Raw genomic sequence first — 14,326 nt, forward strand, 5'->3', positions numbered from 1 at the left:
ACTTGTCACTTTGGTCATGAAAGTTCACGATCAACTGTCAAGAGTTTTGTTGCAGCTGTCTAAAATTCAGAGCTGTGACTCTGAACTTTAGGCAAAGTTTAAGCTGTCTCCCCTCACTCCTCCCTACCCCCCTGCAGACTTCCCAGCTCTATTTCAATGTTGTGGGGAGCAGCTGAGCCCACGTGTATGTTAGGTGGTCACAAGATGGCGGCTGGCTGAGGGCCAGGAGGCGGGATTTATCTCGCCAGCAGGTAAACAGGATAGGCTAGTTCCCCTGCTGCGGTTGCTGGCCTATCAGATAGCCCCGTGGACCACGGGCAGAAGTGATTGGTGGAAAAATGATATAAAAGTAGCCGGTAAAAGCTGGAACGGATGGGCAATAGAAGACTGGGGGGGGGGGGGGGGGGGGCGACGCAGAGACTACTGGGGGCGACGAGGAGACTGGGGAATGAAGCAGAGTACGGGAAGAAATGTGGGAAGAAGGGTGGCGGAAAACGGGAGGAAGGGTGGCGGAAGAAGCGGGTAGGAAAGCTTAGACCAATGGGTACAGGCGCAGTGGAGAAATGGTTTTAAACGCAGCCGCTTTTGCCAGCTTTTCCCGGACCTCCAAGAGTAGGACTTAGCGTTTTTAGTTGCCGCTGCTGGGCGGCGACACAAGTGGTGGACCGTATGGGGGGGGGCGGGTAGGGGGAGGACTTTCAGCCTGCGCCAGCTTAGAAAAGCAAACGGGGAAAACAAGCGGCCGAGACAGAAATTTTCCGGCCTGCGCTGGCAGAAGAAAAACAGCAGAGAGAGACAGGAAAATTTTCAGCCTGTGCTGGCATTGGAAGAAAAGCGGCAGAGAGTACCTACGCACGGGGTATTCCCAGCCTGTGCCAGCATAAAAGTTATTTTATTTAGTGCCCTAAGAGGCGGGATTTTTCTTTGCCCGAAGTGGCGGAATTTTTGCCCTAAGGGGCGGTGGTTATGAAATAAGAAGAGACTCCTGAACCCCAAAACGGCAGGCACCCTTAGAATTGCGGTTGGGAAGTCTCTAGGGAAATTAGGCAACTAGTTCAGGGTCTTGAGCTTGGAAGTCGCCCACTAACCCTGGAACCTTGCTGAAAAGGACTTTAACACTGTGGCCATGAAGGTGGTCGAAATCAACCCCTGAAAATCATCTTAACAAAAAATAAAAAGGGGGGAGAAGTTTAACCAACATGTTTGGCCTGGTTTGCTAATCATGAACTGATGAGTGGAGTTGATTTAAGAACAGGTGGACATGTTATCTGAGGTCTTCTCAGTTTCCAACTTGCGTTTACATGCTGGAGAAGCTTTTCAGTTTATTTGTATAATTTACACACTGGCTGCACGGGAAAAAATTGTAACCATCTTGCCACCCAGATGGAGGTGGCTCCTGTGGGACAACGGGTTTGTCATGGGTACAATCTGTGGTCCGCTGGGGCAGACAATGGCTAGGGGTTTTGTCCCTTGGAGGATTATTGTGCCTCGTGATCTTCCTGCTTGTCTGCTTTATGTGCCTGAGACATCGGCAAGATAACGCCATTATGTGACAGACCCTGATGGCCCTGGGAGCAGGGGCCTTCCCCCAGGTATAGTTAAGCATACTAGACCGGTAGTTAAAGATGGGTAAGACCTGCGGGGGACACCTACCAAACTAAGGGTGTAGAGCTGGAAGCTCTGCCACCCAATGACGGGTAAGGAGCTAGTCCTGCTGCGGGCGACCTAAGACAGGCACGGCCTCACTTAAATAAAAAGTGGGGAGATGTGGGGAGCAGCTGAGCCCACGTGTATGTTAGGTGGTCACAAGATGGCGGCTGGCCGAGGGCCAGGAGGCGGGATTTGTCCCGCCAGTAGGCAAACAGGATAGGCTAGTTCCCCTGCTGCGATTGCTGGCCTATCAGATAGCCCCGTGGACCACGGGCAGAAGTGATTGGTGGAAAAACGATATAAAAGTAGCCAGTAAAGGACGGACGGACGGATGAAGACAAAGACGGGGGACAGGGCACGACTGGAACGGGTGGACAATAGAAGACTGGGGGGCGACGAGGAGACTGGGAAATGAAGCAGAGTACGGGAAGAAATGTGGGAAGAAGGGTGGCGGAAAACGGGAGGAAGGGTGGCGGAAGAAGCGGGTAGGAAAGCTTAGACCAATGGGTACAGGCGCAGTGGAGAAAAGGTTTTTAAATGCAGCCACTTTTGCCAACTTTTCCCGGACCTCCAAGAGTATGACTTAGTGTTTTTAGTGTCACCGCCGCACACTGTGAGACTTCTGGAGCTTTCTTCAACTGTGGCTTCCCCGATATTTCCTTCCTTTTCTGTGATGGCCTGGAGTCTTGTAGTTTTGAGGTGTCAGTGGGTTCAGCTCTACCTCAGTCTGTGGTGCATAGACAATCTCTGACCACACCGGGGGGATCTGAGGCTTGACCACGTGTGCTGGGATTGAGCCTGCGGCTTGGGATCCCACAACCTGACCCTGCAGATACTGTCCTGTCCATTGTGACTCAATGCCACTAGCTCTAAGGGGTTCCAGATCTTTTTTTTTTTTTAAGATTTATTTGTTTTTATTACAAAGTCAGATATACAGAGAGGAAGATCTTCCGTCCGATGATTCACTCCCCAAGTGAGCCGCAACGGCCGGCGCTGTGCGCCGATCTGAAGCCAGGAACCAGGAACCTCTTCCGGGTCTCCCACGCAGGTGCAGGGTCCCAAAGCATTGGGCCGTCCTCTGCTGCTTTCCCAGGCCACAAGCAGGGAGCTGGATGGGAAGTGGAGCTGCCGGGATTAGGACTGGCGCCCATATGGGATCCTGGGGCTTTCAAGGCGAGGACTTTAGCCGCTAGGCCACAGCACCGGGCCCTCCAGATCTTTCTTGCAGCGCTCCTAGGACTGTATTTTAATCCGCTTTCTTGGTCATTTTTCTCTTTGATCTAGAAGACTGTCATTAAAAGAAACTACAGTAGCCTGAAGTTAGGAGGCCTGAGCTTCAGTCTTGGCACTGCCAAGGAATGGCACAATGATTATGGTTTATTACCCAGCAGGGCTTAAGTTCCTCTAACAGCTGGCAGCTCTAAGAGCCAGTGTGGTCTCAGGTTATCACTTCCTGTACACACTGTGCCTTCCAGAAAAGAAGTCCCCACCCTGGACATCGTCCCTGCCCAGGTCTCTCTGACCTGTTTCATTCTGACCCTAGAGTAGTGCAGCCAATGACGATCAGGGTCAGGGCAAGGCAGGGCTTCTCTAAGCTGACAGGCCTTCTGAGCTGTCCCTGCGTCCTCTCTGGCAGTAACTCTTGACTGTTTTAAGATTTGTTTTTGTTGAAGCTGTGCTGCCAAGAGTTATCAAGAGGTTGGCCGTGCAGGGCTGATTTATTTATTTATTATTCAGACAAATATAACAACCAGGAGTTTGAGTACCGGTATGTCATGCTGCCTGAGGACATAGTCAAGCTGGTCCCTAAAACCCATCTGATGGGTGCAACAGTTAGGATGAGCCCGCTACATGATCCACAGCCCACAGCCCCACATCTTGCTATTCGGAGGCTGCTACCAAAGAAACCAGACAAAGGAAGCTAAGCCACTTGTCAGCCCTGGACTGCACACAGCTGCCCTTACTTCCTAACACCTCTGTGATACCATCACATTGCCTCCCTTGGGTATTTAAAGGATGTTCAATACACTGTTGCAATGTGCTACTAGCTGCCCCTTTGCCTCACCAACCAGGGGAGTGTTCTATGGGCCATGGCCATAGTCGCGTGTGATCCCGCAAACCGCTGTGTGTCCTGTGGCCCACAGAATATGCTGGGCAGATGGAGCGAGCCTCTGGGAGGAAAACCCAGGGTGTCACCAGGATCCTGTGACCTTGCTGCTTTGGGTTTCGCTTTTTTGTCGTTTTCTTTTTCTTCTAAGTGTTGTACGTATGGGGACTTGTAATTTTTTTTTAAATTTTGTGCTATATTGGAAACTTCCGTTTGAGAAGTCTTCCAAGTTAAAAGCCTTAATTAAAGAAGACATTTTTATAAATCTAAAAAAATTATTGGAAAGGCAGATTTTCAGAGAAAAGGAGAGACAGACCTTCCACCTGCTAGTTCACTCCCCAGAGGGCTGCAACAGCTGCTCTGAGGCCAGGAGCTTCTTCTGAGTCTCCCATCTGGGTGCAGGGTCCCAAGGACTCTGAATCATCCTTTGCTGCTTTCCCAGCCCATAGCAGAGAGCTGAATCAAAAGTGGAGCAGCTAGGACATGAACCGGCGCCCATATGAGATGGCGGCGCTTGTTGGGATTTAGCCATTGAGTAGCTCTTGACTTTGTCCTTGATAAAAACTAGATAGCCAAGGCCCCCCCAGGAGTTCCTGGTGTACTGGTGTAGCCCAGCATGGCTGCCAACAGACTCAGCTGCTCTGGGCCATTGGGGATGTGGCGGGGAGGGCTCATGCACTGAGAATCCCAGGCTCTGTGGGCCTCTGCTCTAAGCTAGCGACTCCTAGGTTCTCTGTTCTCAACCTGACCTCTTTCCCAAGTACTTGGCACGAAGAATGTATGGGACTTTGTAGAATCAACCCTGGCTTCCATGCACTTGATTTGCAGAAGGGTGCTGAGCCTCAGCCCATAGCCGTGTTGCCCAGGCCAGAGGTGGGCACCTGATTCTTGCCAAAGAGCTGCTCCCAGGCTGCATGGAGTAGGAATTAAGCTCTGTTTTCTCTGTGACAAACTCTCATCTTGAGGAAGTAGAGAACAGGAAGTGCTCCTCTGTAGCCATGGAGGGAAGAGGAGGAGGAGGAGGGCGGGAGGAGACCAAGTATTCTTGAAAGCAAATACCTGTTGGCTGAAGTCCATGCTTTTCAAGTTTTCTCATGCCTCAGTTTCCCCTGGAGGGCTGGTTAGAATGTGTTGCTATGTGCCACTCTCAGAATTTGAAGCAACGGCTCTAGTGCAAGGCCCAAGAATTTACATTCCTACTAGCTTCTCACTGGTATGTTACCACTACTCAGGAAACCTCACTTTGGAAACCACTGGCTGGCTTCTGAAGCAACCTCCTCTTCATTGCTCAGGATTTCAAGCAAGCCTTGTGCCCTTCCAAGTATCTATGCTGTGGCTTACAGAGTCAACTCTTCAGTTCTTTGTGAAGGGGGAAGCCATAGCTAGGAGAGGAGCAAGCAACTCGGTCAGTGTCCCCCTGCCAGTCAGGGCTGCGAAGCTTGGAAGCTCACGTTCTTCACACAAGTTCAATTTCACTTCTCCTTCCAGCTGCCCAGATCTGTTGCCGCCTCCTAGCCATGGCTCACACCCCAGACCTTCTGCCCACGCACATCCTGCCCTGACTGCTCCTTCGCCTGGTGACTCTTCAGAGTCCACACAAAACATTCCTTGCCCATGGAGTGCCACCAGTTCTGCTAAGGTCCTTCTCGTTTAGGCAGCCACTGCACTGTGATCTCTTAGCCACATGCCACCAGCGCTGTTGCCCAAGCTATGAGTCTTTTGAGGCTGGGGACTGACACTCATTATGGATCCATCCACCTCTATCTATCCACCCAGCACGGGTGCCACCAACACACAACACCCACCCAGCCCTTGGCAGATGACTCTAAATTTGCTATACAGAAAGGAAGAAGGGGTTGGGCACTGGGGGCAGACTCTGCAGAGTGTTGGCAAGGGGAGCGGGAGAGGATGCCCTAGGACTGGGAGGAGCTGGGCTGCCCTGCAGAATCCTGCAGTCTCAATGGCTCCTGGGAGGCGCTGTGCTGGGGTGGTTCAGCCACAACCTGAAAGGGACATGACTTTGGGCAACTTGACTTCTTCTAGCTGATGTAATTGTCCAAAAAGGTGACTGCTGGAGTGCCAGCAGTATTGCCAGAACTGGGCAGGGATGGAACTCTTTAGTTCCCCAGCGTAACTGTGTCACACAGCTACCAATGCAGCCCTTTAAATGACTGACCCCAGTCCCTTAGTCCTGGTCTCCTGCTGCCAGTTTCCTGCACCTTGCATGCAGCCCAGTTTTGGGGTAGCCTTTCTGGTGGGAGCAGGCCATTCTAGCTGACCACCCAAATCCCATGTCTCTTCTTGTCTCATCCAACATGATCAGTTTCAACTGTCCTGGTAGCTAGAGGAGGCCGTGGTGCAAGAACCCTAGCAGAAGTCGGCTGTGGCTTCCTGGGACATTGTCCTTCCCTACTCTGGTTGAAGCAGTCCAGCCCCCACTGGGGCGCATATGGCCACCGCAGCACTGACAGCTCTGTTCTGGAACGGCACAGAGCCAGATGCAGCAGCTGGGGTGTTGTGGGATTGCAGAGCCATGCCCAGCTTGGCTTCTGCAGCTGGGGCCCTGTTGCTCATAGGTGTCGTGTGTGTGTGTGTGTGTGTGTAGGGAGGATGTCAGCTGGAACACACTAGAATGATCCATCCATCCATATCCCCCGTGTTGTTCTGGCTAGGGCTGGTGCTAGCCACTTGGCACCTTGTCCTGGTGTGCCTACAAGTACCCAGGTCACCCTGTGAGCCAGATAATGTGTCTTGGACTAGGGGAGCTGATGAAGAGTTGGCAAAGCAGGGAAAATCTGTCTAAAATGTGGGTATGGAGGAGGCCAGGAGCAACGTTTTGGCTCTGAGCTTCCCAGCAGCCTATGTCAAGGGGGAACCTCCATTTTTTCTGTAGCTAAGGTCAAGGTGCCCTGGACCCTTCACCCTCTAACACTCACCCCTAGTGGCACATGGCTATCCTCAGCATTGGATTTAAGGAGAGCAACGTGCTCCGAGGGCTCCTTTGAGAAGGTGTTGGGAAGCATGACATCTGTCCTGTGCGAGTGTTAGACACGAGATGTTCTGAAACTATGGTGAAACCAGTTTGGAAAGCACCCATCTCTGAGACTCCTCCCTGAAGAGTCCCACATCAGTCTGCAAGGCTGGGCTAGTGCTCCCAGCCAACATGTCAACAGCCTGAGTTGCCACCGCTGGGATGAACAGGCTGCTGATTCTCGCTTGTCTGTCCGGGGGCTGCTTGTTATAGCAGCTGGGAGCCTCTGGACCCTGGAACAAATATAGACTTGCACTTCAAAGGCAATTTTGAAAGAAAATGCTCCTTTATGTAGGTCAGGGGGAACCTTTTGTGTTTTGTTCCAGGGAGGTTTTCCACAGCAACACCGCCTCCAGGCAGTCCCCCACCTCCTTGGCCCTTCTTGCCCTATCCACATTTCTCAGGCTGCTTCTGGGGATTTTCACAATACATACAGCTACTGATTCAGTGGGTCTGCGGTGGGGCCCTTCTGATAAGCTCCCAGGTGATGTGGAGGCTGTCAGTCTGCAGATCTCGCTTTGAGTAAGGAGGCCCCACTTCAAACTGGGCGGCACTGTCGTTTCACACTTTCATGGCCGGAGGTGGGGAGAGACCAGGCATCGCTGTGCACCCCACAGTGCTTCACGCCAGACTGGAGTTGTAGACACCGTTCCTAAATGCTTGCTGGGTGCGCTCAGAAACCTCACAAGGCACCCCAAGCTTTCAGAGTCTGGACATTCACAGTTGGGGATTATTGGCTGTTCCAGGGCCTGACGTGCCTTGGCTTTGGGACCCATCTAGGCTGCCTCAGTTTCCATTCCTGGGTGGAAATGCCCCATGTCCCGAGCCCTCCCTCACTTTCCCTTGGATTCGGCGAAACTAATAACCTGTAAGCTTGAGTTTCCAGGGAATTCCCCAGGCACAGGAGGCGCCGGGCTTGAATAGCCTGGGTGTGACTCGTCTTTGCGCCTCATTCCCACCCCCACTGACACCTAAGCCCCCTCTCTTCTGGGCTGAGTGGGAGCTACCTGCTGCATCAATTGCACTGCAAGACCACCCACTGCCCCTGCCTCATCAACCCCTCTGCCTACACTGTGGATGTGCCCACGGCCACAGCTGGCTGGCCCCTCTTGGCACATCGCCTCTATGCTGCTGTACTCCAGGAGGCACACCTGACCCCCGGACCGCTGGAGTATTGAGTTACAGGGCACGAGGCAGTATTCAGGTTAACCACATGTAGGTCACAGACAATGGAAGGAAACGGGCCCAGGGCTGGGCCGGGGGTGGGGGAGATGGCTGGATAGCAGAAAACACCTCTGGAGGAGAAGCTGCCATGTGGAGGGTCCTGGGTAGGCCCAAGGAGGTGTCCTGTCCTCCGAACAGCTCAGCCTGGTGGCTGAGGTCTGGTGGTGAGAGCCCAGACACCCACTCGGGTCTGTAACCCCAATCCAGCAATCTGTGCAGGAGGAGCCTGGCAGAGTTTGGAGTGAACAAGGCTGAGGGCATCCAGGGCGAGGAGCAGGGACCCCTCTGCAGTAGGTGGGGTGGGTTTCTGGGCTCCAAGTGGCTGAGCCGGAATTCATGGCATAGTACCCCAATCCCTACCCCTACACAGTGCCAGCGGCCCAAGAGAGGGAAGGACCACTAGAATGCCTTCTTCCTCCACAAGGAAGGCAGCCAGTGGAGGCATGGGGCCAGAGCCAGTCAGTAATTCTGGGTGGCGCTGGGGTTGGAAGGAAGTATGTGTGCTTTCCCCCACCTGCGACGATGTTGTAAGGTGTGCTGAGAACAGAGGTGTGGTTGGACCGCTGATCTAGCAAAACTTGCTCCAAGCTGAGGGGAAACCTCGCTGTGGTCTGAGAGCTGGGTCCTTATGTCAGCAAGGTGTGACTTTCAGGGCCTTTCTGTGGGCTTTTTTACCTGCAAATTCATAAGAATTCTGCATTCTGGGGATATAAATACTTTCTTTGTCATCTTCGTAGCAAGTTACTTTTTTTTTCCCCTCTCCAACCAATATTTTCTGTGTTGCCCCTGCTTTTTGGTTTGGTTCTACACACACACACACACACACACACAAAGTTGAAGGGCTTATGTCATCAAAGACACTTGTGTTTCTTGCACAGCTTCTGGATTCCCCAGTGTTAACTTTTATTGCCACAAAACCAAAAGCCAGATGCAATAAGTCACTCCAGGAGGCCTTTATATCAGTGGGGGAGGCAGCATGGTGCAGGAAGAAAGCAGGAGCAGATAGAAAAGCAGAGAAGAGAGGGTGAGCACAAAGGGAAGAGGTGCCCTTACAGCCTCGAGGTGGGTATGGGGGTGCCAGGTCAGGGATTGGCAGGTGCAGCTGTAGGTGGATAAAAGCCTCAGGGGATTGGTGGAGCACTGGGTTTGAACCCGCAGGCCACTAAGCTTACTTAGGCTAGTGGGCCTCAAGGGGGCTGAGATCTAGAAGATTTACGGTAGTGCTGGGTAAGCCAGCATTTAAGGCATTCAAGGGGGCTGTGGGTGCAGAGCTGTGGGGTCAGCCTCAGGGTGCTGTTCGAGGCACTCCTTACACCCAGCTCAGCTATTTCCGATGTAAGGAAAAGCTGCTGATTCTTGTGTGTTCCAGAAGGTTGATTATTATTTTCCTTAGACACTTGGGCACAAGTGTTTGGATAATATCCATGCCTTGAACTTGGTATATTCTCATTCTGAGATGTTACTGCATTTCATGAAACAACATAATGTCATGTTTTTTTTTAAGATTTATTTTTATCAGAAAGGTGGATTTACAGAAAGAAAGACATTCCATCTGCTGATTTACTCCCCAAATGGCCACAATGGCCAGAGCTGAGCTGATCCAAAGTCAGGAGCCAGGAGCCAGGAGACTCCTCTGGGTCTCCCACACAGATACAGGGTCCCAAGGCTTTGGACCATCCTTTAATGGTTTCCCAGGCCACAAGCAGGGAGCTGGATGGGAAGTGGAGCAGCTGGGACACGAACCAGTGCCCATATGGGATGCTGACAATGCAAGGTAGATTAGCCAGTTGAGCTATTGTGCTGGCCCCCACATATGGATTTTTTTTTAAGTTTTTAAGTGAAATTGATATGTAGTTGCCTGGTGGTATGTTGGAGATTTTTTTTTCCCACACTTGTGAGTGCATAACATGAATGTGTCACTTTTTGAAAGGCTTATTTATTTGAAAGGAGAAAGAGGCAGAGAGAAAATTTGATTCATCCTCCTAATTTTCTCTAACAGCTGGTGCCGAGCCGGAACTCCGTTTGGGCTTCCACATGGGTAGCAAAGATCAAGTACTTAGGCCATCTGCTGACTTCCTGGGGTGCACCTTAGCAGGAAGTCGGGTCCGAGCCGGAAGTCCAGTCCTAAGCCTTCTGCTGTGGATGGCGACTCGGGAGCAGTGCCTCAGCCTGCTGCAGCGCAGTGCCTTCTTGCCTTCTGTGCACGCCACCTTTACAATGCACTGCCTTCCCAAAGTGGCCTGGGAAGGTTTCTATCTTTTTATGAGCTGGAATAACTTGAATATCATAAAATTACCCATTTTTTAAAGTGTAGGCAGATTTTTAGCTGTGAGCATATCTAGTCGTAACATCTTTCCAAAAATACTCATTTTCCTTTGCAAGTTTTCTGGGTCAGTTGCTCTATTCATATCTTCCATTTCTTCTTGGATGAATTTTGGCTTCTTAAACTTTCCGTTGAGGGTTTTCAAATGTGTGGCCGTGGAGTTGTAGGTAAAATTTGTCGAGCATTTGTTCACCTCTTCCGTAGCCATGAAATGTCCTCTTCCTCATCCTTGATGGACAGACAGTTCACAGGAAACAGATGGCAATGGCTGGCAGGCCTAGAAACATTCTCAATCATAGAAACTGCACAGAACTTGAGGGCCCTGCCACCCACGGTATGAGCTACATTTGGAAGAGTGGGAATCCCATCAGATGGGATGATGAGCAGTCAGAGTCTCTGGTCCCTGGCAAAGTTACCTTTTAAAATGTAAAATCATGCTTTTCCTCGTTTCTTAACATTCCCATATCCCCCCTCAGAAGATGGTGGCTAAGATCTCCGCTGATGGGAGCGGGAGAGGAAGCCACCAGTCCCAGCCTTCTGATGGCCTTCAGCTCTGGATGAGGTGATGGACGTTGCTGCCTATGGCGAATGAGTTGTTTTTTTCTTTCTGTCCCTTGGGTGACTCATGTGAACCCCCTCCCTGAGATGATGCATAAAAGACACCATTTCCACCATTTCCTTGGTTTGTCCTTCCTTGGAGCCCCCTCCTGTCGCTATGGCAGGAGAACTCGCACTCTCTTAGATAAATCTTGCTTTGCAAACTAGAGTTGTTTGCATGAAAATTCTTCTTTCGTGGGAGACAAGAAACGAGTTTGCTGCCGTGTTCTGCGTCGAATTCCCTGCAACAAACATCAGCTTAGTGAGCCGGTGGAGGGTGGAGAGAGAGGTCCCCTGATACATGGCCTGTGGAAGACTAGACAGTTGTATAATTCTTTCAAAAAAATGTTCTGGCAGAGTTTTACCACCTGAAACATGCAGCTTGTGACTCCTCATTTCCGCTCCTCGGACTCTGTCACCAGAATGACAGTACTAGTGACTGAGGTCTAAGGGTGTTTGAGAGCAAAAACCTTGGGAAGTGTTGAGTCTGATATCTAACAGTGAAGTACAGCCATTCAAACTGTGTGCCTGACGATGTGGAGAAAGACAGAATTAGAAACACAGCCTCTTTGGAAGAAGAATTTCCACCAAGTTAAAAAAAAAAAACAACTCCAAAAGTCGGAGATAATGACACATTAACACATAACTCTTCAACATGGCCCCAAGCCGCTTCTCCGTGTGGGTATGAATGTGTTAGACAACATGAGTCACTTGGGAAACCTGGGGAGGCCCAGGGGGGAGGGATCAGGAGGTTGGTAGGAAAAAAGAAAAAACTGTGTACCAAAAAGAAATCAGAGTTTTGCATGCACAGGCATAATGTGATTTTATAAAAGCAAAATTTCACATGGATTTGTGTTTTGACACGAGAGAAGATGGAGAGTTAGACATGTATTAATCAGGTGGAGGGATAGTTTCTGATAAAATGAAACATTAGCAAATTGGCCTACCAATGAGAGTATGTGGGTGTGAGAGATCATGGCAGACAAGTCTGAAATGCATTGAGGAGTCCTTGTTAACCAAGCTTCGTGATAACAGGGCCCATTAGAAATAAGCAAATGACAAGTCCGCGTAGCAACCTAGTCTGAATCAAAACCCTGAGAGGAACAAATGGTCATTACCACAAAACCCATCCATTAAACTGAAAACCTACGTCCCAGCTTCCACAACAAGTTAAGTTATCCTAAGAGACATGGAGCAAATAACCTGGGCACACTTACAAAGCTGCAAACATTCACCTTCTTCTGGCTTCTCTGTCCATATTCCATTACTGCTAGGCCTCATCTCTCCTGGAACTCCCAATACTACACAAGTTAGAAATACAAAACACCTTAGCATTTGCATCTTCACTGACTCACCCAAGCAGTGAACAGAGGGTGAGGAATACAGACACACAGGGGCCATGCTTAGAGGCCACCTGTCCTTGGAGTCTGTCCATGGAAACCAGAGAGCAAGCAGGTACTGGAGGGAGGCCAAGAGTTGGAATGTAAGAATGATGGAAGCATGTGACCAAGAAAGAGCCCCTCCCTGTCCTGAGCCTTTATGGGGACTTGAGAGGGAAGTGGTTGTACAACAACACAAGACTGCCCCTCTCAGTAGATGAGTTTCACAGGTGGGCAGAAAGCACCACATAGATGGATGAGGTGAGACTTTCAAGCTGTGACCCTGAACTAGCTGCCTTGGACCACAACACCAGCAATATTCCATTGGTGTTACCACAGCGCCAGCCTCCAGGAACCCATTTTTTGCAGCTGACTTTACTGGGGCACAGTCATTACCCATTCATTGGCTACTTTCTTGCTACAACTGCAACATTGAATAATTGTCACAAAGACAATCTAGGTTGAGAGTCTAAAATATTTACTACCTATCCTGTAAGAAAAAGTTTGCCAATCCCCTTCCTAGACTCATCTTCCCATGACTATGATTTGCCTCAGCAAGGGAACCAACCTCAGAAGAGCACACATAGTTGATATCTTCTACTGATTTCGGTGTGATCTTCCACTTCTCCCCAAGACCAAGAGCCAACAGTAGTTGTTTTGTTCTTGCCAGCCACCCTAGAGCATGAGGAGTTGTGATAGGAATCAAAACACCTGTGTCTTATCTGGGATGAAATGCTAAATATCTGTTCAGAGTGTGGTTTCTGCTTGTCTGCTTTGGTCTTCCTCCCACAGTAAACATTCTCCAATGCCTACATGTCAGGGTAGCCAGCCCATCTTTGAGCACACTCATTTCAACCCAGCATGGAAACTGAGGCAAAAAGCTCGAGGTGGGTTCAGGGTCACACTCTGTCTAGGATCTAAAGGTACTACACCAAAACTCCACTGGCTGGTTCTCCCAAGTTCCTACTCTAAGGATGACCACGATGATGCCTTGGTCCTTTGGAATTGCTCTTACTTGCAGCCAACACCCTGCTGAAGCACTTGGTATTCCAGCAAAATGGGCAGCAGGACTGTTTGGGTAGGGCTTGGGGGAGTGTCCACAGGGCTTGTAGTGTTGTAGAGTGCTTCTTCCAAGGTGTGTGGTTGGGTGTTGGTTTTATGAAAAGACATCTGAGAACTGAGAGAGAGATCCATTCTCCATGTGACTCAAGACAACCCTGTTTTTTTTTTCCCAAACCTGGATTTTCTTTTAAAGTTCTTATTTTTTTCTCCATTTACTTGAAAGGCAGAGAGAGAGAGAGAAGAGAGAAACTTCTGATTGTTCACTCCTTAAAGGCCTCCACAGCTGGGCCTCCAGGAGGGACAGGAAGCCAGCCCAGGGAGCTCCTGGAGCCCTGGCAAAAGTCCCATGAGATTTGCTGGTTTCTGTTGCATCTTTCACCAGAAGCTCTGGCTGTAACTGGGCTGAGGCTCCTCTGGGCCACCCAAGTTCAGAAGACCTGGGAAGAGCCCAGAGATGACCGTGGGACAAATCAGGAACCAGGCAAGCTCCCCAGACTGGGTCTAGAGTAGTGAGCATCAGATAAGTTCAAGCTCTTGGCATTTAAGGTTTATAAATCAGGCACCATGACACCCTTGACCCCAGGTTGCAGTTCACAACCTGCCTGACTTCTCTGCTCCCACAGATTTGTCTTCCAGACTGCCTTTGCTGAGTGTCCCTCCCGACCACGCACCCAGAGATGTGGCTTCCTGTCTTGGAGGTCCAGTCTAGCCCCTCCCTCCTCTTCCGGGAAGACTTCCTTGAACATGTACTCTGGGCCTTTTTTTTTCCTTCCCTATGCTGTATGTCGTCTCTTAGTGTCCCAGCAGAAAGCAGCTGACAACATTCTATGGGGCAATTTGAGAGGAATCAATGAAGGGGCAGCACTGTCCAGGGTGATGGCAGTCCTGTGGGGTTCAAGGTCAGGATGTAGTCCCAGGCTCAGCCCGTCGGGGCTTCAGAAACAGCACCCTGA

The 14,326-nt window shown here is 50.4% G+C and overlaps 1 long non-coding RNA gene across 1 annotated transcript in view; it reads left to right on the forward strand.

Moving 5' to 3' along the window:
- LOC131482870 (uncharacterized) overlaps window positions 1-14,103 on the forward strand; it is a 28,182-nt gene extending 14,079 nt beyond the window's left edge. Inside the window, exons 5-6 of the long non-coding RNA XR_009247359.1 lie at window positions 13,756-13,882; window positions 13,997-14,103. This is a non-coding gene — a long non-coding RNA (uncharacterized LOC131482870). The remainder of the gene's footprint in view (window positions 1-13,755; window positions 13,883-13,996) is intronic.
- Window positions 14,104-14,326: the final 223 nt, after the last annotated feature.

This window comes from Ochotona princeps, chromosome 21 (assembly GCF_030435755.1).
Source record: "Ochotona princeps isolate mOchPri1 chromosome 21, mOchPri1.hap1, whole genome shotgun sequence".
Taxonomy (NCBI): Eukaryota; Metazoa; Chordata; class Mammalia; order Lagomorpha; family Ochotonidae; genus Ochotona; species Ochotona princeps.